The following is a 24,874-nucleotide window of genomic DNA, read 5'->3' as shown; positions in this document are numbered from 1 at the left end:
GACTACTCAACAGACTAGCAGCTTTTAACATGTGTGCCATGAAATATCTTGATAATAGGTGTAATTGATAACTGAGAAGAGAAAGGAAGAATGAGGCAGAAAGATCACGCAAGTTGTTCTGCAATATTACTCAGAAACAGGGGCCTTGATCATAATAAGCAGTGACAATTTCTATCAGAGTCACATACACAAGTGTGTTCATTGGTTTCTCTTACAGAGTGAAGAGATGTGTAAGATTAGAATTGAGGAGGGGATAAATTTCCTCTGTAGAATTATTTAAATTAAAAATTATTCAACACCATGTGGGCCAAACCAAATGCTTTCAATGGCCAGGTTGGATTCTCTGGCTAAAGAATAGAGAGAGCAAGAAGCAGAGGGATGGGAAGCACCAGGACACTGTCTCCCCACCTACACAACAACTGCACTGGCGGAATCTGTCTCTTTTGAAACTCTGCAGTCTATGGAAGACTTGCAACTTCCAGGGGAAGACTCGAATGGTAAATTGTGATTAATGTCGGTCAATTACATTTTTTAGTGCAGTAGCAGTCCCCCTACTCCAGCCACTTGGGGGCAGCTGTGCCTGTGTTTCCACAGTAGCCTGCACACTCGCTTGCAGAAAGTATTGTGGAGCAGAAGGATCCTGTCATCCAGATATCAGGGATCTGTGCTCTGATGGCTGATGGCTGCTCCTCATTCCTTAGGTTCCAAGAAGCAGGTAGCCATTACTGTTTCACTTCTCCCCTTTTTTATAAGTACCTTCCCCTCTGGCTAAAGGAATTGCCAGGAGATTTAAAGAGCCAGCACCCTTTATCTCTTCATTTTTCTCTTGTATCTGTTTTGGGAGCCAGACATTAAGGAGTAGCACATTTAAAAGCAACTGAATATATGGGGAAAATTGGAAAGTGAGAGTGCATACCCAAGGTAAAACACTCACTCATAAAACACCTCAATGGCCCAGAGACAGACGCAGAATCAAAGAGAAAAGAAAAACAAAGCCCATAGTGATAACAAAAACAAAAATAGCAACCTGTGGGGAAGGGAAAAACTCTGATTTCCAGAGTTAACACATTGTTAGATTCCAAAGCTCAGTTTTCACCAACTAATCACAGGGTATACAAGGAAAATGAACAACAACCAAAAAATGCCCATTTGAAGGGACAAAATAAACCAACAGAAGTGATTTCTGAAAAATGACCTGAGACAGGTTTGCTAAACAAAGATTTTTAAATAATTGTCTTAAAGATGATAAAAGAACTACAGAAAGAAGTGGAGGAAGCAAATGGAGAAAATATGAACACAATGGAGATATAGAAAATCTTATACAGAAACCACTGATAAATTCTGAAACTGAAAAGTACAATAACTGAAATGAGAAACACCCTGGGGAGATTTAAAGATTTGAGCAGGCAGAGAATCAGCAAACTTGAAGACAGGACAGTGAATATTACCAAGTCTGGGGAGCAGAAAGAAAAAAAAGATAAAAGTAACTGGAGCCTAAAATATCTTTGTGACACCATCAAATAGATATATGCATTTTTGGAGTCCCGGAAGGAGAATAGAAAGAGAGAGGTGTGGATAATATTTGAAAATAAAAACTTTACAAATTTGACGAGAGAATTGATTATAAATATCCAAGAAGGTCCGCAAACCACAACTAAAATGAACTCAGAGAGACTTACACTGAGACACATTATTATCAAACATTTTAATGTCAAAAACAGAAGAGTCTTGAAAGCAGCAATAGAGAAATGATTCATCACATACAAAGGTTTCTCAACAAGACTCCTCAGATTTCTCAATAGAAACTTTGGGAGCTAGTAGGCAGTTTTCTAATGTATTGAAAGTGTTAAAAAAAAAATAGTCCAGTTAACAAAGAATCTTATATCTGGCAAAGCTGACCTTTAAAAATTAAGGAGAAACCAAGACATTCCCAGATTAAAAAAAAAAAAGAAAAGAAAGAAAAAAGCTACATGATTTCCTCATCTGTAGACTTGTCCTACAAGAAATGCTCAAGGGAGTTCCACAGGATCAAATAAAAGATACCAGGGAGTGACTTGCTCTTTGCAACCCCATGGACTATAACAGTCCATCGAATTCTCCAGGCCAGAATACTGGAGCAGGTAGCCTTTCCCTTCTCCAGGGGATATTCCCAATCCAAGGATCAAACCCAGGTCTCCCACATTGCAGGTAGAATCTTTACCAGCTGAGTCACAAGGGAAGCCAAGAACACTGGAGTAGGTAGCCTATCCCTTCTCCAACAGGCCTTCCCAGCCTAGGAATGGAACTGGGGTCTCCTGAATTGAAGTCAGATTCTTTACCAACAGAGCTATCAGGGAAACCATAAATAAAGATCATAATGAGGTAAATACATGAACTATTATAAAATATAATATTATCGCAACAACAGTTCATGACTCCAATTTTTATTTTCCATATAATTTATGAGACTAACATATTACAAAAACCAATTATTAGTCTAACATCTACTATTATTGCAACTTTTGTTTGTAACACTTCATGCTGCTTTCTTTCTACGTACTTAAAGAGAACTATTAGTTCACGTTTTTTGAGTACAGAATGTATGAAGAGGTAATTTTTTTCATTAACAACCAAAAGGAGTGGGAATGGATCTATTAAGTAGCAGAGTTCTTGTAGGTTATTGAAGATAAGCAGGTCTAAATTCAAATTTGAGTGTTATTATGTTAAGTATAGTCCTCATGGTAAACTTAAAGAAAAGGAAAACATAAAGAAAAGATATGCACAAATTGAAATGAGAAATGTTAATATTTCCCTACAAAGAATCCACTAAACATAAAAGACAGTAGTAAGGAATTAAGGTACAGAAAAACTATAAGGCATATAGGTTTTTTATTTCTCATTTCTTGCATTATTTTCTCATTTTGTATTAACCCCTACTTTTCAGCAATTATTAGTAATTCGAATTCCCTGGTGGCTCAGACAGTAAAGAATCTGCCTGCAATGCAGGAGATCTGGGTTCCATCCCTGGGTTGGGAAGATCCCCTAGAGAAAGGAATGGCAACTCACTCCAGTATTCTTGGCTGAAAAATTCCATGGACAGAGGGGCCTGGAAAGCTACAGTCCATGGGGTCACAAAGAGTTGGACATGACTAAGCAATTAACACTTTCACTTTCATCAGTAATTATGATAAATGTAAATTGACTAAACCCTTGAATCAAAAGACAAAGATTAAAAGAATGAAGAAAAACACATGATCCAATTATATGCTGTCTATAAGAGACTTGCACAAAGAATTTGTATAGATATTTCTCCAAAGAATATACACAAATGGCCAAGAGCCACATGAAAAAATGCTCAGCATTACTAATTTTTGAGACATGTAAGTCAAAATCACAATGAAATACTACCTCACAGTCATCAGAATGGCTAGTATTAAAAAAAAAAAAAAAAAAGGAAATAATAGGTATTGAAAAGAATATGTAGAGATTGAAAATGGAGTCCTTGTGCACTGTTGGAGATGCAAAATGGTATAGCCACCGTGTAGAACATGGTGATTCCTATACAAATTAAAGAGAATTACCAAGTGAAAGTGAAAGTCGTGTCCGACTCTTTGCGACCCCATGGACTGTACACTCCATGGAATTCTCCAGGCCAGAATACTGGAGTGGGTAGCTTTTCCCTTCTCCAGGGTATCTTCCCAACCCAGGGATCAAACTCAGGTCTCCTGCATTTCAGGTGGATTCTTTACCAGCTGAGCCATAAGGGAAGCCTAAGAATACTGGAGTGGGTAGCCTATCCCTTATCCAGGGGATCTTCCTGAACCAGTTAGGGTCTTCGGAATTGTAGGTAGATTTTTTACCAACTGAGCTATCAGCAATGATCCAGCAATTCTGTTTCTGAGTATATGTAAAAAAAAAAAGTGATATTGTTACAACTATGTTCTTTACAACACTACTTACAATAGCTAAGGGGATGTCCTTGGTGGCTCTGTCAGTAAAGAAGCTGCCTGCAATGCAGGATACCTGGGTTGGATCCCTGAGTCAGGAAGATCCCCTGGGGAGGGAAATGGTAACCCACTTCTGTATTCTTGCCTGAGAAATCCCATGGACAGAGGCTATATTTCATGGAGTCACAAAGAGTTGGACACAACTTGTAACTAAACCACTACAGTAGCTAAAACATGGAAGGAACCCAAGTGCCCACTGATAGAGGAATAGGTAAAATATAAATGTACATGCAATAGAACATCATTCCTCTTTAAAAAAAATAGACCTTGAGGCCATTATGCTAAGTGAAATAAGCCAGCCACACAAAGTGAGAAATACTGCATTATTTCAATTATATGAGGTACTTAGTTACATGATAGAGACAGAAAGTGGAATGATGGCTGCCAAGCTTGAGGGAGGGAGGAACAGGGAGTTGTATTTAATGGATATAAAGTGTTAGTTTTACCTGATGAAAAGAGTTATGGAGATGGACGATGGTGACAGTTGCACAATATGATGAATTTGCTTAATACTATTAAACTGTGGGCTTTAAAATGATTAGGATAGTAAATTTTGTTATGAGTATTTTACCACAACTTAAAAAAAAAAAAAAAATGGGGCTTCCTTGGTGGCTTAGACAGTAAAGAATCTGCCTGCAATGCGGGAGATCTGGGTTCAGTCCCTGGGCTGGGAAGATGCCCTGGAGAATGAAATGGCTACTCATTCCAATATTTTTGCCTGGAGAATTCCATGGACTGAGGAGCCTGGCAATTGAGAAAGTTATGGACAGTAAGATAAAGTCCCAGATATATTCCTAGAACAAGAAAGAATGTAAAAATTTAGACCCACAGGTAATATGGGACACATAACTTACAAGAAATCATAATTCATCTTCCTGGGAGTTTACAGTAAAATCTTTTGATATTTGGTCCAGTAATTTAATTTCATTTGTTCCATATTCCACCAAAGCAGTTTATCTATTGTTGGTATACGTATTAGATTGTATATTGCTTCAATTAAGTACTTTGTTGCTAAAATAATTTAAAAACCACTGTTTTAAGGCAAACACATTTCAAGATAGAAATAGACATTGTTATTCCTTTTTTTAAATAACAGATTCACATTCTTTTTTTTTCTTTGTCTTTGACAGAGTCAACTGGTAATCTTAAAAGGCAACTTCAAAATTACCTTGCTATGCAAAGTTTTTCTCAGCTTCTTCTGAGTCTTAGCTTCAGGCTAGGTTGTGATCAAAGTCCATCGTCCAAATTCACTTTGGGAGCAATATTCAAGGTCGTTATTTCTGTGATTGTCATTTTAATAGCTTGATTCTGGAGTCTTTTTCCTAAGTATTTCAAATCTTCACAACAGTCTCATACTAAAAATTCTTACCATTTAGAGAGCTGAATTGTAGAAGGAGAAGACAAACTAGGTATGCTGCTGCTGCTAAGTCGCTTCAGTCGTGTCCGACTCTGTGTGACCCCATAGACAGGAGCCCACCAGGCTCCCCTGTCACTCCAGGCAAGCATACTGGAGTGGGTTGCCATTTCCTTCTCCAATGCATGAAAGTGAAAAGTGAAAGTGAAGTCACTCAGTTGTGTCCAACTCCTAGCAACCCCTTGGACTGCAGCCTACCAGGCTCCTCCGTCCACGGGATTTTTTCAGGCAAAAGTACTGGAGTAGGCTGTCATTGCCTTCTCCAAACTAGGTATAGGTCCATCCCAGTCAAAGGAAAAAAATCGCTCAATCGCTTCCGACTCTTTGCAACCCCATGGACTGTAGCTCACCAGTTTTCTCTGTCCATGGAATTCTCCAGGCAAGAATACTGGAGTGAATTGCTATTCCCTTATCCAGGGGATCTTCCAACTCAGGTACTGAATCAGGGTCTCCTGCATGGCAGGCAGATTCTTTGCCATCTGAGCCAATAGGCAAGCCCAGGCAAAAGAAACCCGTTGTTTATTTGATGGTGAGTGGGGCTTGGTGACAGTGTCCAAGACATGGAACCGCTCTTGTTGCTTGTTTATCCTGCTGGGCTGGCGCTGGTGCCTTATTCTAACAATATATTTATTGATTTGCCCCCAAAAATGTTTTTACCTTCTTTTCACCAACACTACCCAAGACTAGTAAATTCCACAAAGAAGACATTTAGACATATTTATAAGGAAGAGTGCAGAAATGAAACTTCACCATGAAAGGACCTAATGGGATTACATTCATCTGTGATTAAAATTAACATTATAATGATTTTGCAAATGTGTGTGTGTGATATTAGAATAATACCTAGCACTTTCTCTCTCTCTCTCTCTCTCTCTCTCACACACACAATATGTGAAGGTAAAGTACTGCACAATTGCACTCATCTCACATGCTAGTAAATTAATGCTCAAAATTCTTCAAGCCAGGCTTCAGCAATACGGGAACCATGAACTTCCAGATGTTCAAGCTGGTTTTAGAAAAGGCAGAGGAACGAGAGATCAAATTGCCAACATCCTCTGAATCATGGAAAAAGCAAGAGAGTTCCAGAAAAACATCTATTTCTGTTTTATTGACTATGCCAAAGCCTTTGATTGTGAGGATCACAATAAACTGTGGAAAATTCTAAAAGAGATGGGAATACCAGACCGCCTGACCTGCCTTCTGAGTAACGTATATGCAGGTCAGGAAGCAACAGTTAGAACTGGACATGGAACAACAGACTGGTTCCAAGTAGGAAAAGGAGTATGTCAAGGCTGTATATTGTCACCCTGATTATTTAACTTCTATGCAGAGTACATCATGAAAAATGCTGGGCTGGAGGAAGCACAAGCTGGAATCAAGATTGCTGGGAGAAATATCAATAACCTCAGGTATGCAGATGATACCACCCTTATGGCAGAAAGTGAAGAAGAACTGAAAAGCCTCTTGATGAAAGTAAAAGAGGAAAGTGGAAAAGCTGGCTTAAAGCTCAACATTCAGAAAACTAGGATCATGGTATCTGGTCCCATCACTTCATGGGAAATAGATGGGGAAACAGTGTCAGACTTTATTTTGGGGGGCTCCAAAATCACTGTAGATGGTGATTGCAGCCATGAAATTAAAAGATGCTTACTCCTTGGAAAGAAAGTTATGACCAACCTAGATAGCATATTCAAAAGCAGTGACATTACTTTGCCAACAAAGGTCCGGTTAGTCAAGGCTATGGTTTTTCCAGTGGTCATGTACAGATATGAGAGTTGGACTGTGAAGAAAGATGAGTGTCAAAGAATTAATGTTTTTGAACTGTGGTGTTGGAGAAGACTCTTGAGAGTCCCTTGGACTGCAAGGAGATCCAACCAGTCCATCCTAAAGGATATCAGTCCTGGGTGTTCATTGGAAGGACTGATGCGGAAGCTGAAACTCCAATACTTTGGCCACCTCATGTGAAGAGTTGACTCATTGGAAAAGACCCTGATGCTGGGAGGAATTGGGGGCAGGAGGAAAAGGGGATAACAGAGAATGAGATGGCTGGATAGTATCACTAACTCGATGGACATGAGTTTGAGTGAAGTCCGGGAGTTGGTGATGGACAGGGAGGCCTGACGTGCTGTGATTCATGGGGTCGCAAAGAGTTGGACATGACTGAGCTCCTGAACTGAACTGAACTGAAATTTTGTATGGGTCTATCTGTCTTACCATTGTGGTCTCTGTACCCAAGAGTGTAAATTAGATGAATTGTTGTTGTTTAGTCGCTCAGTCATATCTGATTCTTTTGTGACCCCATTGACTGTAGCCCACCAGGCTCCTTTGTCCATGGGATTTCCCAGGCAAGAATTCTGGAGTAGGTTTCCATTTCCCTCTCCAGGAGATCTTCCCAACCCAGGGATCGAATCCACATCTCTAGCATCTCCTGTATTGGCAGGTGGATTCTTTACCACTGAGCCACCTGGGAAGCCCATGTTACATAAATAAACTAATTTACACTAAAATAAATCTTTTTATGACATACAGCTTTGGAAGGGACTAACTATGTCTACTACAAAGGAACTTCTGTCTAACTTTGCCGTGTTGCTCACTACTTGTAGTTATTGCACTGTAAATTAATTCACTTTGGCACTCAATTTCTGTAGGTATTTATGACTTAAGACATCAGGCAACTTCAGAGTGGGGGTAGAGAAGGGCACTTATAATTTGGGACTCATAAAGAAATGTTTTTATGAGGACAGTAATACCTTGGATGGGTTTTGTACAAATTTATTGCATTCTCCTCGTGGAAGAGCTTAATGTAAAAGTTGTAAAAGATGCCCAAATGCAATGCCATCATTCATTTGAGAAAAGGAGTCTGAATGGATAAATAAACAGTCAATGATTTGTTTTATGCCTACAGTAGCTTAGCCACAACCCTATATAATATTTCAGCACAAAGATATTTATGAACAGGCATTAATATCTCAGCACATACCTTGATGGGAAGGCTGAAATGTCATGATATATTTTCAAGCTATTTTTATTTGGAAATAACAAATTATCAGGTAATGTCCATAACCAAATACACTTCATCTTGAAATAAATTTAGGACCATAGTACCAATTTTAATTGAGGGGACCTATATATTTAAAAATGACTGTAATTGGTGGTGAATATATTCACAAATTGTTTTTCTCCAAGAAAAACAGAAAAAATCATTGCTTTCTGGGATGACAAAATAGTTCAATTTTTTTAACATAATTGAAATTCAACTATCATAATATTTAGGGGCCATGGCTATCTATATGCAGATTAACTGATTTGAGTTAATTTTTCAGGCAATTTAAGTTTTAGAAACATTCAATTTTTTGAAATGCATCTTTATATAGTTCCTTGAGTAGAGCCATGGCATGACAAATGATTAATACCTATTTGTTTAAAAAAATCATACTTATTATTTTTGCCTATGTGTCACCAAACAACTGGTTATCAGTTTTCTTTGTTTCAAAAATCCTTTTAGCGTGGTTTAGAAGTGAACTAATAGTACAGAAAGAGTATTATATTTTATATAATATGATCTAAGGATTTCTTTTTCCTGTATGATATAAATTTCTTTAATACTATCTTAAGCAAATCCCTGTATTTCAAACAAAACAAAACAGCTATGTGAGGACAAACTAATTTAATCCTATTTTTTTCCTTAAGCTCTCACATCTGATGTTCCCTCAAAGCCAAAAAAAAAAAAAAAAAAAAATTGCAAAGGAAATTGTGCTGTGTGAAATTTTAGGGGTACGTTATGACTATATTCTTGAACACTCAATAAACTTAGGCAACTCTGCTCACCACCAAGGAGACAAATGAATGGAAATTCAAATACTGTTATTGAATAGTCAAAGAATATAGTGACCTTTTGTCCCTAAAATTTCACCTCTTTATTTTCTTTACCCTTATATAGGTGGGCAGCAAAAGCAGCCTTTTGAGTTGAATTAGTGATTAGCTCTGTAAAATATTGGTAACAGTTATTCTAGGAAAGTCACAGAATTAATGTAAGCAACAGTTAACATATTTATGATATGTGCCAAAATATCAGAGGGTTTTTCTAATGTCTTATTTGGCAAGAAAGAGTCTGTTTAATTACCATCCAAAGAATTACTTTCCTATCATGATTTTATGAGTCAGCTAGCACAATTGCCATTTAAAAGATAATAAAGGAAGAGAGATGAGATCTAGGTCCGCCCAGTCAAGGGTATGCAACTTATAGCCCTGGGGCTTAAGTTTAGGTTTACTGACCCCTTCAGTGCAGTTCAGTTCAGTCGCTCAGTCGTGTCCAACTCTTTTTGACCCCATGAATCGCAGCACGCCAGGCCTCCCTGTCCATCACCATCTCCTAGAATTCACTCAAACTCACGTCCATCGAGTCAGTGATGCCATCCAGCCATCTCATACTCTGTCGTCCCCTTCTCCTCCTGCTCCCGATCCCTCCCAGCATCAGAGTCTTTTCCAATGAGTCAACTCTTCGCATGAGGTGGCCAAAGTACTGGAGTTTCAGCTTTAGCATCATTCCTTCCAAAGAAATCCCAGGGCTGATCTCCTTCAGAATGGACTGGTTGGATCTCCTTGCAGTCCAAGGGACTCTCAAGAGTCTTCTCCAACACCACAGTTCAAAAATATCAATTCTTCGGCACTCAGCTTTCTTCACAGTCCAACTCTCACATCCATACATGACCACTGGAAAAACCATAGCCTTGACTAGCCGGACTTTTGTTGGCAAAGTAATGTCTCTGCTTTTCCATATGTTATCTAGGTTGGTCATAACTTTCCTTCCAAGGAGTAAGCGTCTTTTACTTTCATGGTTGCAGTCACCATCTGCAGTGATTTTGGAGGCCAAAAAAAAAAAAAAATAAAGTCTGACACTGTTTCCACTGTTTCCCCATCTATTTCCCATGAAGTGATGGGACCAGATGCCATGATCTTCATTTTCTGAATGTTGAGCTTTAAGCCAACTTTTTTACTTCCACTTTCACTTTCATCAAGAGGCTTTTTAGTTCCTCTTCACTTTCTGCCATAAGGGTGGCGTCATCTGCATATCTGAGGTTATTGATATGTCTCCTGGCAATCTTGATTCCAGCTTGTGCTTCTTCCAACCCAGCATTTTTCATGATGTACTCTGCACAGAAGTTAAATAAGCAGGGTGACAATATATAGCCTTGACATACTCCTTTTCCTGTTCAGAACCAGTCTGTTGTTCCATGTCCAGTTCTAACTGTTGTTTCCTGACCTGCATACAGGTTTCTCAAGAGGCAGGTCAGGTGGTCTGGTAGTCCCATCTCTTTCAGAATTTTCCACAGTTCATTGTGATCCACACAGTCCAAGTTTTTGGCATGGTCAATAAAGCAGAAGCAGATGTTTTTCTGGAACTCTCTTGCTTTTTCGATGATCCAGCGGATGTTGGCAATTTGATCTCTGGTTCATCTGCCTTTTCTAAAACCAGCTTGAACATCTGGATGTTCACGGTTCACATATTGCTGAAGCGTGGCTTGGAGAATTTTGATCATTACTTTACTAGAGTGTGAGATGAGTGCAATTGTGTGGTAGTTTGAGCATTCTTTGGCATTGCCTTTCTTTGGGATTGGAATGAAAACTGACCTTTTCAGTGGACCAGTAGAATGTGGTCCACTGGAGAAGGGAATGGCAAACCACTTCAGTATTCTTGCCTTGAGAACCCCATGAACAGTATGAAAAGGCAAAATGATAGGATACTGAAAGAGGAACTCCCAGGTCAGTAGGTGCCCAATATGCTACTGGAGATCAGTGGAGAAATAACTCCAGAAAGAATCAAGGGATGGAGTCAAAGCAAAAAACAGTATCCAGTTGTGGATGTGACTGGTGATAGAAGCAAGGTCCAATGCTGTAAAGAACAATATTGCATAGGAACCTGGATGTCAGGTCCATGAGTCAAGGCAAATTGGAAGTGGTCAGACAGGAGATGGCAAGAGTGAATGTCAACCTTCTAGGAATCAGCAAACTAAAATGGACTGGAATGGGTGAATTTAACTCAGATGACCATTATATCTACTACTGCAGGGAGGAATCCCTTAGAAGAAATGGAGTAGCCATCATGGTCAACGAAAGAGTCCAAAATGCAGTACTTGGTTGCAATCTAAAAAACAACAGAATGATCTCTGTTCATTTCCAAGGCAAACCATTCAACATCACAGTAATCCAAGTCTATGCCCCAACCAGTAACACTGAAGAAGCTGAAGTTGAACGCTTCTATGAAGACCTACAAGACCTTTTAGAACTAACACCCCCCAAAAAATGTCCTTTTCATTATAGGGGACTGGAGTGCAAAAGTAGGATGTCAAGAAACTGACCCCATCAGACACCTAGTATTCTAAATATGGTTCACCAAGTGATGTAGCAATGTTTTGTACCTAGCAACATATTTACTTTTAATATTTCCAAGCAATACATAATTATACTACTGCCATAGTAAATGATAGGAATCAAAGCAGTTTAGATCTGACTCTGGAATCCATCATGAAGTTCTGAAAGCTACATTATTTTACTGTTGATGTTGGCCTTTGCAATGAGTTTTTTTTTTTTTTTTTTTTTTTCTCTTTTTGGATTTGATAGCAAATACACAGGCAACAAAAGCAAAAATAAGTGTACCACAACAAACTAAAAGATTTCTGCAGAGTAAAGAAAACAAGTAGCAAAGCAAAAAGGCAACATATGGGAGAAATATGTACAAACCGTATATTCTATAAGGGGTTAATATCAAGCTTCATGTCTTTAGTTAGTTATTTTTGTGATGTTGGCAATGTTCTAAAGTTTCCAGTAAAATGAAACAACTCAGCAATCGAACCCAGTGAACTGTTGGACAAAATTAAATTGGCAAATATATAAGCAGATGCATTTTGGCATAGAACTTTGTAATAACAAAGTTGCTCTTATCGTTTGAGCATTGGTTTATTAATAACCTTCTCCAAGCAATTATACCACTCTCTTCCTGTATACTTATCCTAAAGTAGAGTTTATAATTTTATCTCTGGAATTAACATCATACAGTTTGATAGGTGATAGGTGATAAATATGAACCATCAACAGATGCATACTGTTATTGTATCTTAGTAAGTATGTATAATTTAAATCCCTTGGCTTTTAAATTTAGTATAAATATCAAAAGATAATTGAAATTTAGGAGCCAATCCCTTGAATGGAATTGGCATAGTTTACAGATAATATCTACAGTTCATCAGCGGTGTCTGTCTTTCTTAATCTCAGAATGTTTGTATTACAATTCAAACTTCATAACTTATATGACTCACAGTACCAATAAATCTGATTTTTTATATATATAAAACCTCCTATATTTTCTAGACTTACCCAACTTCAGATAGACTGAAATATTAACCAACTTCAAATACAACTTTACATAATAGTCTTCCACAATTCCAGTTTTAACTGTAATGGAAGTGCAACTTGAAATCATCCATTTTTTAAGGTATTTGAATTTGGTTCTTAAGTTTGCATTTTAGATTTAACTATTTTGACAATAGCTTTTTTAACAGTAATAGCAAAAAAGATTGTCAGGAGATTAAATTGCCTAGTCACAAAATATTTATTCTGAGAAATTCAGTGGCTCTGTATCTAATTAAAATATCTTTTGATTAATAACCAATTACCAATGTTAAATAACTAATTGTGCCCAGGTAGTGGAAAGCATATTGTGTAGAAAAGTTAGCAGAACTAAGTTTATACCTTGCTTTGACTTCCCTGGTGGCTCAGAGAGTAAAGCGTCTGCCTGCAATGCGGGAGACCTGGGTTCAATCCCTGGGTTGGGAAGATCCCCTGGAGAAGGAAATGGCAACCACTCCAGTATTCTTGCCTGGAGAATCCCATGGATGGAGGAGCCTGGTGGGCTACAGTCCACAGGGTCACAAAGAGTCGGACACGACTGAGTGACTTCACTTTCACTTGCTACTATTGGTTTTCTTATGTCTTGAGCCTCAGTTTTTGCATTCATTAAAAAAAAAAAGATTAAAAGAGGTAACTTCTGAGGATTAAGATGTTATTATTATTAAATTAAGTAATCCTGACTTATTTTAGCTATTAGCCTAGTTTTCTATCTCTCAAGTGAATACATTGCTAAGATTTTTGCTAAGCGCATTTAACTGAGCTTGTCTTGTATTCAATTCATATTTCCTAGGTGTCTCCATAAAAACTGTTCAAAATGCTCCTTTCTTTTTCTTTATCTGTTTTAATGTCAACACCCTCCATCTGCTTTTCCAAACTAGAATCTTGAAATTATCCTGAATATTTCTTTACTCTTTAGCACTGGATTCTAATTCATCACTACATGTTATCAGCTCTTTTTCTTAAATGTCACTTACATCCATTCATTTCCATCCACGTACATCCACGTCCACTCATGTCTCCCCATTTCTATTGCCTTAATGTGGGTATTTAGTATCTCTTGGAAGGATATGCAATGCTCTTAATCACTTTTTCTTCTTGTTTTACTCATCCTTAGCCCATTTTTCACATCGCCTGGCAGAGACAATGCTGTGCATCCTCCCATTATTGTTTCTCGGCAGAAAGGTAGGTAGACTGGGGCCAAATCAGTCTGGTCAATGGAAATGCGGCCAGAAGTGAATTGGGCTTGGTCTTTAAAACACATTCTGTCTTATTCTACAGTCTTCTCTTCCTTCTAGTGATCTCAGAAGTTTCAAGGTTCCGACGGCAAAGCTAGGATGGGCAAAGCACAGAGGCAGTAGAACCAATGCTGTATGGCTGAATGTATTTTCTATAATACAAGTTTCCTCCAAATTTTACAATACTGATGGCTCCCCATTTATCAGAAGGATCAGAACTAAATGTCTTATTCTGAAACATAAGTGCTTTTAAAAATCTGGCCCCAGTTTACTCTTGTAGTCTGTTTTCTGCTTTGACTTCTGTAATCCATGAATATCTTTCCCCAATATACTACCCTCTGCTTTTGCACAGGTTATTCTTTCTATCTAAAATGACCTTGTCTGTCCTATTCATCGTCTGTCCTATTCATCACTCAAGATTTAGTGCTAAAGCTACTAGGCATTCTGGGCAAAGTCATAAACTTCTTTCTTGGGGACTTACCCATTTGTCTTTTCTTATCTCTGTTCAGTATTGGACATGTCTCAGTGTTCTCTGCTGAAATATTTCTTTTCCCCTTTAGACTGTTAGGTGTCTGAGGTCAGGGACTGGATTCCCTATTCTCTGACTCCAAAGTGCCTGACCCATTGGCTGGCATGTAGTTGGCATGTAATAAATATTTGAATGGATATTGAATGGGTTGAATGAATCTTATGACCAACTTAGATAGCATATTCAAAAGCACAGACATTACTTTGCCAACAAAGGTTCATCTAGTCAAGGCTATGGTTTTTCCTGTGGTCATGTATGGATGTGAGAGTTGGACTGTGAAGAAGGCTGAGCGCCGAAGAATTGATGCTTTTGAACTGTGGTGTTGGAGAAGACTCTTGAGAGTCCCTTGGACTGCAAGGAGATCCAACCAGTCCATTCTGAAGGAGATCAGCCCTGGGATTTCTTTGGAAGGAATGATGCTAAAGCTGAAACTCCAGTACTTTGGCCACCTCATGCGAAGAGTTGACTCATTGGAAAAGACTCTGATGCTGGGAGGGATTGGGGGCAGGAGGAGAAGGGAACGACAGAGTATGAGATGGCTGGATGGCATCAATGACTCGATGGACATGAGTTTGAGTGAACTCTAGGAGATGGTGATGGACAGGGAGGCCTGGCGTGCTGCGATTCATGGGGTTGCAAAGAGTCGGACACGACTGAGTGAACTGAACTGAACTGAACTGAATGAATGTTAAATGGGTAAGAGATTGTCAACACAAAAGGCCTGGAGAGGATGTTTGAAACTGGTAAATAGACAGCAGATCACCTTCTGCTGATGTCTTTTTCCTGGGTTATTCAAAATTATGTATTTCTTGCCACAGTCACTGGCCAGCTTTATACATTTTAATTAACTGCTGGCTCCCCTGAGATATTTAGAAGCAAGGAGTTACTTGGTAAATACCATCAGTATGGAGCATCTGGTTCTCTGAAGTTTAAGTCCCATGTTCAATTCCTGGGTAATTGTTTAGTCTAGATGTCCATTGCCTGGCAATGGAAAGGGAGATTTAATCTTAAGGATACCTCCTGATGTTTTGCATTTGCATACTCCCCCAGACAATGGCCTTTCTTTAGACTTTCACTAACATCCCTCAAAACCCAATGAATAGTCAGAGACTGATTGTCACTGGTTTGCCTGTTTTCTTGGTTGTCTCATTAGCATACTTGGGTGCCTGTCAAGAGAGCTGAGACTGTCTATCAGAAGAGAAGCAGGCATATGAACACTTCTGAGCCACTCAGAAGTATTTCCTTTCCAAAAAACATGCCCAGAAGTCACCAAAGGTTAGAACCAAAGCTGAGAGTGATAAAAGATTATCCTGTCTAGAGAAGTAAAGGCACCAAGGTCATAAAGAAACTACAGGTGAAAATATTTTTGAGACAAAATAATAGAGCAGAAAATGTGGTTGGAGAGGAAGAAAGGGTTTTTTTTATTATTAATATTTTTCAAGACAGCAGTGGGGTTGTATGACATACTAATGTCCCTCCACTGTACAAGATCCTTGAGTAGCTCTGGGAATTGGGAAGTCTGCAATTTACAACCTCTCTCCTCTGTTCTTATGAGCAATTTAACCAAGTTCCTGTTAGCCAGAGACACTTAAGCAACAGAAATCCTAAAGGAGATTTTTAAGCCCATAGTAAAGCTAATACAATCCTTCTGCATAAAAACAGAGGATTATTAATGTTGTGATGCTAGTGAAGTTTCCTTTCACAACCAATGTAACTTTCTATATTCAATCAGCCTCACCAGCACTGGAAGAAGCCAGGCTCAGATGTCATTTATCACTATCCATTTTGGGTACACCAACTATAGAGCTTTGGACTTCCCTGGTGGCTCAGCAGCAAAGAATCTCTCTGGAATGCAGGAGATGCAGAAGATGTGGATTTGATCCCTGGGTCTCAAAGATCCCCTGGAGAAGGAAACGGCAATCTGCTCCAGTATGCTTGCCTGGAGAAACCCGTGGACAGAGGATCCTGTCAGGCTATAGACCATAGGGTCACAAAAAGAGTCAGATATGACTTAAGAACTAAACAACGAGAAATGACATAGAGCCAGCCCTCCGCCTGACTCTTCTAAAGGTTTGCTCCCGGTGTGCACAGAAGTTCTTATCTGTAGATATGCTGATCTTTTTTCAGGATTCAGATTTATTTTCCTGACATGGTTCATGGCTCCATTCTACAGGAGTTTGTTCCCTGTAGCAACAGCCTGCTTGTCCAATGCACCTCCCACCACAGATCACGTCCCTTTAGCAATCTGTAGCACTGGCTCCTTTTCAACTCGTAAATCTCAGTTTATGACCCATTTACTTGAATAATTCATAATCAGTTGAGTCACTAATTCTGCTTTTTGCCGAATCACCCAGGAATGTCTGTCATGAGAAGGTGCTATTGAATTGCAAGTTGATCTGTTGATGGATAGATTTTGCTTTTAGTTTTTGTTTTGTTTTTAGAAGTTACTTTTACAGAGCTAAGAAAAATACATTCCTTCTCCTTACCCAGATGAAAGTCTATATGGAAACGGGCAACATTATCTTACATTGCTTTCTTGCTTTTGTGTTCCTTTTAATAATGAATCATCTTGTGGAAAGCAGCAGGATAATGATTGTGGAGAACCAGTCCTTTGCTCACACCTAGACTGAATAGTTCTTTAGAGATACTTTTCCCATCATCATATTTCTCCTCTATTCTCAAGACATTAGATCAGTGGTGAATTATAGTTATATATTATGTGTGAGGTCATGCAGTGTGGCTGTAAATGCCAACAATATTCAATTCATTCATCCCTCAATGAATGCTTATTTAGTGCCTACTATATGCTTGCAGGAACTAAGCAGTCAGTGCTAGGAAAACAGAGTAAACAAGAGAGTGTTTTTGCCTGCCTTAAACATATATTGCATATTCCTTGGGCTCCCATGGTAGTATGCATGTGAGCATGCAAGTCACTTCAATCTTTGTGACCCTATGGACTATAGCCTGCCAGATTCCTTTGTCCATGGGATTCTCCAGGCAAGATTACTGGAGTGGGTTCACATGGATGGGATCTTCCCAACCCAGTGATGTAATCTGTGTCTCTTATGTCTTCTGCAATTGTCAGGTGGGTTCTTTACCACTAGTGCCACCCGGTAGTATAATATCATTTAAAGATTTCAGGTTTTGAGGTCAGTTAACCTGGACTTCAGTTCAGTTCAGTTCAGTCGCTCAGTCATGTCCAACTCTTTGCGACCCCATGAATTGCAGCACGTCAGGCCTCCCTGTCCATCACCAACTCCCGGACTTCACTCAAACTCATGTCCATCGAGTCAGTGATGCCATCCAGCCATCTCATCCTCTGTCGTCCCCTTCTCCTCCTGCCCCCAATCCCTCCCAGCATCAGAGTCTTTTCCAATGAGTCAACTCTTCACATGAGGTGGCCAAAGTACTGGAGTTTCAGCCTTAGCATCATTCTTTCCAAAGAAATCCCAGGGCTGATCTCCCTCAGAATGGACTGGTTGGATCTCCTTGCAGTCCAAGGGACTCTCAAGAGTCTTCTCCAACACCACAATTCAAAAGCATCAATTCTTCGGCGCTCAGCCTTCTTCACAATCCAACTCTCACATCTATACATGACCACTGGAAAAACCATAGCCTTGACTAGACGGACTTTTGTTGGCAAAGTAATGTCTCTGGCTTTTCAATATGCTTTCTAGGTTGGTCATAAATTTCCTTCCAAGGAGTAAGTGTCTTTTAATTTCATGGCTGTAGTCACCATCTACAGTGATTTTGGAGCCCCCAAAAAATAAAGTCTGACACTGTTTCCACTGTTTCCCCATCTATTTCCCATGAAGTGATGGGACCAGATGCCATGATCTTTGTTTTCTGAATGTTGAGTTTTAAGCCAACTTTTTCACTCTCCTCTTTCATTTTCATCAAGAGGCTTTTTAGTTCCTCTTCACTTTCTGCCATAAGGGTGGTGTCATCTGCATATCTGAGGTTTTTGATATTTCTCCTGGCAATCTTGATTCCAGCTTGTGCTTCTTCCAGCTCAGCGTTTCTCATGATGTACTCTGCATAGAAGTTAAATAAGCAGGGTGACAGTATACAGCCTTGATGTACTCCTTTTCCTATTTGGAACCAGTCTGTTGTTCCATGTCCAGTTCTAACTGTTGCTTCCTGACCTGCATATACATTACTCAAGAGGCAGGTCAGGGGGTCTATTATTCCCATCTCTTTCAGAATTTTCCACAGTTTATTGTGATCCACACAATCCAAGGTTTTGGCATAGTCAATAAAGCAGAAGTAAATGTTTTTCTGGAACTCTCTTGCTTTTTCCATGATCCAGCAGATGTTGGAAATTTGATCTCTGGTTCCTCTGCCTTTTCTGAATCTAGTTTGAACATCTGGAAGTTCACGGTTCACCTACTGCTGAAGCCTGGCTTGGAGAATTTTGAGCATTACTTTACTAGCATGTGAGATGAGTGCAATTGTGCGGTAGTTTGAGCATTCTTTGACATTGCCTTTATTTGAGATTGGAATGAAAACTGACCTTTCCCAGTCCTGTGGCCACTGCTGAGTTTTCCAATTTGCTGGCATATTGAGTGCAGCACTTTCACAGCATCATCTTTCAGGATTTGAAATAGCTCAACTGGAATTCCATCACCTCCACTAGCTTTGTTCATAGTGATGCTTTCTAAGGCCCACTTGACTTCACATTCCAGGATGTCTGGCTCTAGGTGAGTGATTACACCATCGTGATTATCTTGGTCGTGAAGATCTTTTTTGTACAGGTTTCTCCAAATATTAGTGGTGTGATGTTATAATATATGACAAAGGACAGTATAGTTGTTTTCACATGGCCTTTGGAACCAGGCAGCCAGGTTCTCTTTCTCACATTGTGACCTTAGCCAAATTCTTTAACTTCTCCACGTCTCAGGTTTTATCACTTGTACAAAAGTGGTCTTAATATCCTATCTCACCTCAGACAACTGCACAGCCAAAATCCAGAACATATATAAAGTCCATCATACCAGATGTCTAAATGTTTAGAAGATATAAGGCAAGTGAACATACTGTTAAATAAATGCTTTCCTTATTCTTACCTAGACATTGTCATGTCAAGTCCAATCTAAAAGTTCAAATTCTTTAATTCTCGAAAATCCTGTGCTGGGTCTGCAGTTTCCACCCCATAGTTCATGCTTTCTTCTGTTCTCACTCCCATATCACTTAATCACCACAAGAGAGCTCAGACACATGGAAATCTTAGTCCATGCAGGTTCCATATATAATCACTCAAATATATGCTGTCCCTTGATCACCTTCTGCCCTAATGATGCATCAACCAAGGTTATAACCTGCTTGTAGTAAATGGGCCTCCAAACTATGCACTTGCAGGCTCTGAAAGTTTATTTGGCAGGAGGATAAAAAAAGAAGAAAAAGTTCATAATCTTAGGTACCCAGAGGAATATCCATGTTAAAAGATAAACTGAGCAACTTAAACATTTTAAGAGTTCGCTTGAACAAAAATTGATGAATTGGACACTGTTCAGTCTAACAGAAAAGAGCTCTGAGGAGCTGTACAAAATGAAAGACTTATAAACAGAAGGGACTGGAGAATAAGGACGTTATGTTGGCGAGACAAAGCAACTTGGTTATTGCAAAGTCATTTTCATTTAGGGGATAGCAAGGGCTTATTAGGCAGATGACCTATCTAGTACTGATTAGGTGATTCCTGATTGGTTTAAATTCCATTTCTGGAAGACTTGAAGCTATAATTAAGTCTCAATTTGGTGATATGGGGCTTGGCATAAGACACTCCATTTTGGGCATGTTTTCTTATTTGCTAATATTCAGGATTAAAGAAATGTCTCACAGTTTTGGTAGATGTGTTTTTTTTGGGGGGAGGGGGCTGTCCATGGGCTTCTTTTCCTAAAAAGGGCACTTTAGGGATAGGAGCAGACTAGGACCCCATTATTTGAGGCTCTGGCAATAGCTATGGTTACTGTGAGTCTTAAATAAGGTGGCAGAATTTCTCCTTTTTATGCTGGAATCATGAAAAATGTATGGAAGCAGTTAATTTATGTCAATATTAGAATAATAATTTTATCAACCTCAAGGAGGTAATAACGTACTTATAGATACCCTCTCAATGCCTGGTATTTAGAAAGATCTTAAAAGATATTTAGGCCACTTCATCTTCATGGGGCAGTAAAATGATGCTGATACTATTGCCACGCTGGGTACAGGGTCCTCAGAGTTCTCAAGCGATCCACATCAGCTCTGGGGTCATGCCAAGATCTGGATATATTTGATGTCAATTTCTCCTTTAGGCAGTGTATTTTTGAGAGGGATGGATATTTTTCTGCTGCAATAAGAGAGAGGACATCAGTGTATTTACATGAAACACCAAGCTACCATGAAATTGCTCATCTTTTGATTCTAATTTCATGCCCCTACAGAGGTGCACTCATAGGAAAACTAGTTTATTCCACTTATCAGAATGAGATGAATGGGTGAGATTTAACAGTATCAGCTTGATGAATGAATGAACATGTTTTTGTGACATTAACACAGTTAATACTATCTCTCCCCAAGACCTCCCACATCTCCTGATGGTTTGTAGCATAATAGACATATTTTAGTCCTGAGAAGAACCATAATAATAAATAAAATAAATACACCTGAAGACTATATGGGAAACTATCTATAACAAGCATATACAAAGAGAGGACAAGAGAGATAAAGAATCATGAGACATAGTAGAAAATAAATAGCAAAAACATAAGACTGAGTGACTTTCCTCTAAAATCAGGACAAGTTGGAGACGTTCCTGGTGGTCCAGTGGTTAACAATCCACCTTCCAATAGAGGGGATGCAGGTTCGATCCCTGATTAGGGAACTAAGATCCCACATGCTGTAGGACAGCTAAGATTCAAGTCAGCCAAAAATAAATGAGTAATATGTGACTCTTTATAAAAATAAAAAATAAATGAAATCAGGACAAGGTAGAAAGAGAGATCTGCTCTTTCCCATTACTCAATACTGTATTGACAATGCAATGAGGGAAAGAAAAATGTTGTCCTTGTTGGGAAGGAAGAAGCAAAACTGTCTCTAAGCTTTGGAAGCATAGTTCTTTATGTGGAAAATCCTAAGGAATACACAGGTACACACACAAAAACACACATACCCAAACTCATACATAAACCTAGCTCTAAGAAAGTAGTTTGGCAAGGTTTTTGAATAAAATATCACTGTTTCTATATAAACAGAAATATATCAAAAAATTAAGGAAAATTATTGCATTCATAATTGCACCAAAAGGGATGAAATACTTTAGAGTAAAAATTTTAAAAAGTATAAAATATGCACTAAATCTATAAAACATTGCTGAAAGAAATGAAAGATCTAGGTAGGCAAAGAGATGTTCTACTTTTATGGATTTGAATATTGAATATTATGAAGGTAGCAATTCTCTCCAGCTCAGTGGTTGCCTGGGGCTGGCATGGGAATAGAGATTGACTTCAAGTGGATACAAGGGATCACTTTGGAATGATGGAGATATTCTAAATATGAGTTTTGATAATGGTTGAATACTCTATATATTTACACTTCTTTCTTAATAGATTAGAAAATAACTTGAAAGTATTTCAACTGATCTCTTACTTTCAAACCATATTGTAGATGGATATAAAATAACATTTGTTGTGGGTCTTCTGTATGATTTCAATTATGAATTTAAGTTATTAAATTCTCAAAATGTATATCTCAATTTTGTTAGGCTGTGAATCTGGAATGTTGAGAGGTTAATATCATGCCCAATGTAATGCAGTCAGTAAATGGTGATGATTTTGATAACATATCAACCAGGATCTTTGTAGCTTGAAGGTCTGTTGAGTCTGTGTGTGCATATTTTCAATCATGTTTCCCTGTATATTTCATTTGCATCAACAATGGTGCCATATATCTGAAATGCTGCTCAATGTTAATGATTGCAGTTTATCTTCTCTTTGATCTAGTAATGCTTTCCAAAACTTTTAGCTGGCTAAATTTTTCTTTCCTTAAGTGAAACTATCCATTTGGTACTTGTTAAAACTCCAGTTGAGGCTTCCCTCATGGCTCAGTGGTAAACAATATGACAGCTAATGCAGGAGGCATGAGTTTGATTCCTGATCTGAGAAGATCCCACGTGCTGTGGTATACCAAAGCCTGTGGGCCACACCTGTGCTCTAGAACTGGGAAGCCATGACTACTGAAGCCCACACATGTATAGAGTCCATTCTCCATAACAAGAGAAGTCACCACAATGAGGTACACTGCAAGAAAAGTAGACAACTCCCCAATTCACCGCAAAGAGAGAAAAGCCTGGGCAGCAATGAAGACCAAGGACGGCCAAAAAAAGATAAAATAAATCAAATTAAAAAAAAAATTCCTCCAGATTAGAGCACCAGCAGAAAGAGGCTACGCATTGAATAATGGACTGCAGATTCAGATTTAAAATGAGTTGGAAGATTATTATACAGAAGCAAAAGCTTCAAGCACTGTGGATTTCAGTTTAGTTCAGTACAGTTGCTCAGTTGTATCCGACTATTTGTGACCCCATGGACTGCAGCACGCCAGGCCTCCCTGTCCATCACCAATTCCCAGGGTTTAAACAAACACATGTCTATCAAGTTGGTGATGCCATCCAACCATCTCATTCTCATTCTCTGTTGTCCCCTTCTCCTCCTGCCTTCAGTCTTTCCCAGCATCAGGGTCTTTTCCAGTGAGTCAGTTCTTTTCATCAAGTGGCCAAAAGATTGGAGCTTCAGCTTCAACATCAGTCCTTCCAATGAATATTCAGAACTGATTTCATTTAGTATTCACTGGTTTAATCTCCTTGCACTCTAAGGGACTTTCAAGAGTCTCCTCTAACACCACAGTTCAAAAGCATCAGTGCTTTGGTGCTCAGCTTTCTTTATAGTCCTACTCTCACATCCATACATGACTTTTGGAAAACCAAAGTTTTGACTAGATGGACATTTGTTGGCAAAGTAATGTCTTTTCTTTTTAATAAGCTATCTAGGTTGGACGTAACTCTTCTTCCAAGGAGCAAGTGTCTTAATTTCATGGCTGCAGTCACCATCTGCAGTGATTTTGGAGTCCCCCAAATAAACTCTGTCACTGTTTCCATTGTTTCCCCATTTATTTGCCATGAAGTGATGGAGCCAGATGCCATGATCTTAGTTTTTCGAATGTTGAATTTTAAGCTAGCTTTTTCACTCTCCTCTTGCACTTTCATCAAGAGGCTCTTTAGTTCCTCTTTGCTTTCTGTCATATGGGTGGTGTCATCTGCATATCTGAGGTTATTGATATTTCTCCTGGCAATCTTGATTCCAGCTTGTGCTTCATCCAGTCTAGCATTTCACATGATGTACTCTCCATATAAGTTAAATAAATAAGGTGACAATAAATAGCCGTTATGTACTCCTTTTCCTATATAGAACCAGTCTGTTGTTCCATGTCCAGTCTAACTGTTGTTTCTTGACCTGCATACAGATTTCTGAGGGGGCAGGTCAGGTGGTCTGGTATTTCCATCTTTTTCAGAATTTGCCACTATTTGTTGTGACCCACACAGTCAAAGGCTGTGGCATAGTCAATAAAGTAGAAGTGGATGTTTTTCTGGAACTCTGTTACATTTTGATGCTCCTAGGGATGTTGGCAATTTGATCTCTGGTTCCTCTGCCTTTGCTAAATCTAGTTTGAACATCTGGAAGTTCATGGTTCATGTACTGTTGAAGCCTGGCTTGGAGAATTTTGAGCATTTCTTTGCTAACATGTGAGATGACTGCAATTGTGTGGTAATTTGAGCATTCTTTGGCATTGCCTTTCTTTGAGATTGGAATGAAAACTGACCTTTTCCAGTCCTGTAGCCACTGCTGAGTTTTCCAAATTTGCTGGCATATTGAGTGCAGCACTTTCACAGAATTATCTTTTAGGATTTGAAAGAGCTCAACTGGAATTCCATCACCTCCACCAGCTTTGTTCATAGTGATGCTTTCTAAGGCCCACTTGACTTCACATTCCAGGATGTCTGGCTCTAGGTGAGTGATCACACCATCGTGATTATCTGGGTCATGAACATCTTTTTTGTACAGTTCTGTGTATTCTTGCTACCTCTTCTTAATATCTTCTGCTTCTGTTAAGTCCATATCATTTCTGTCCTTTATTGTGCCCATCTTTGCATGAAATGTTCCTGTGGTATCTCTAATTTTCTCGAAGAGATCTCTAGTCTTTCCCATTATGTTGTTTTCCTCTATTTCTTTGCATTGATCACTGAAGAAGGCTTTCTTATCTCTCCTTG

The sequence above is a fragment of the Bos indicus genome, chromosome 15, assembly GCF_029378745.1.
Source record: "Bos indicus isolate NIAB-ARS_2022 breed Sahiwal x Tharparkar chromosome 15, NIAB-ARS_B.indTharparkar_mat_pri_1.0, whole genome shotgun sequence".
Classification (NCBI taxonomy): domain Eukaryota; kingdom Metazoa; phylum Chordata; class Mammalia; order Artiodactyla; family Bovidae; genus Bos; species Bos indicus.
Note: the sequence above shows the minus strand (reverse complement) of the source record.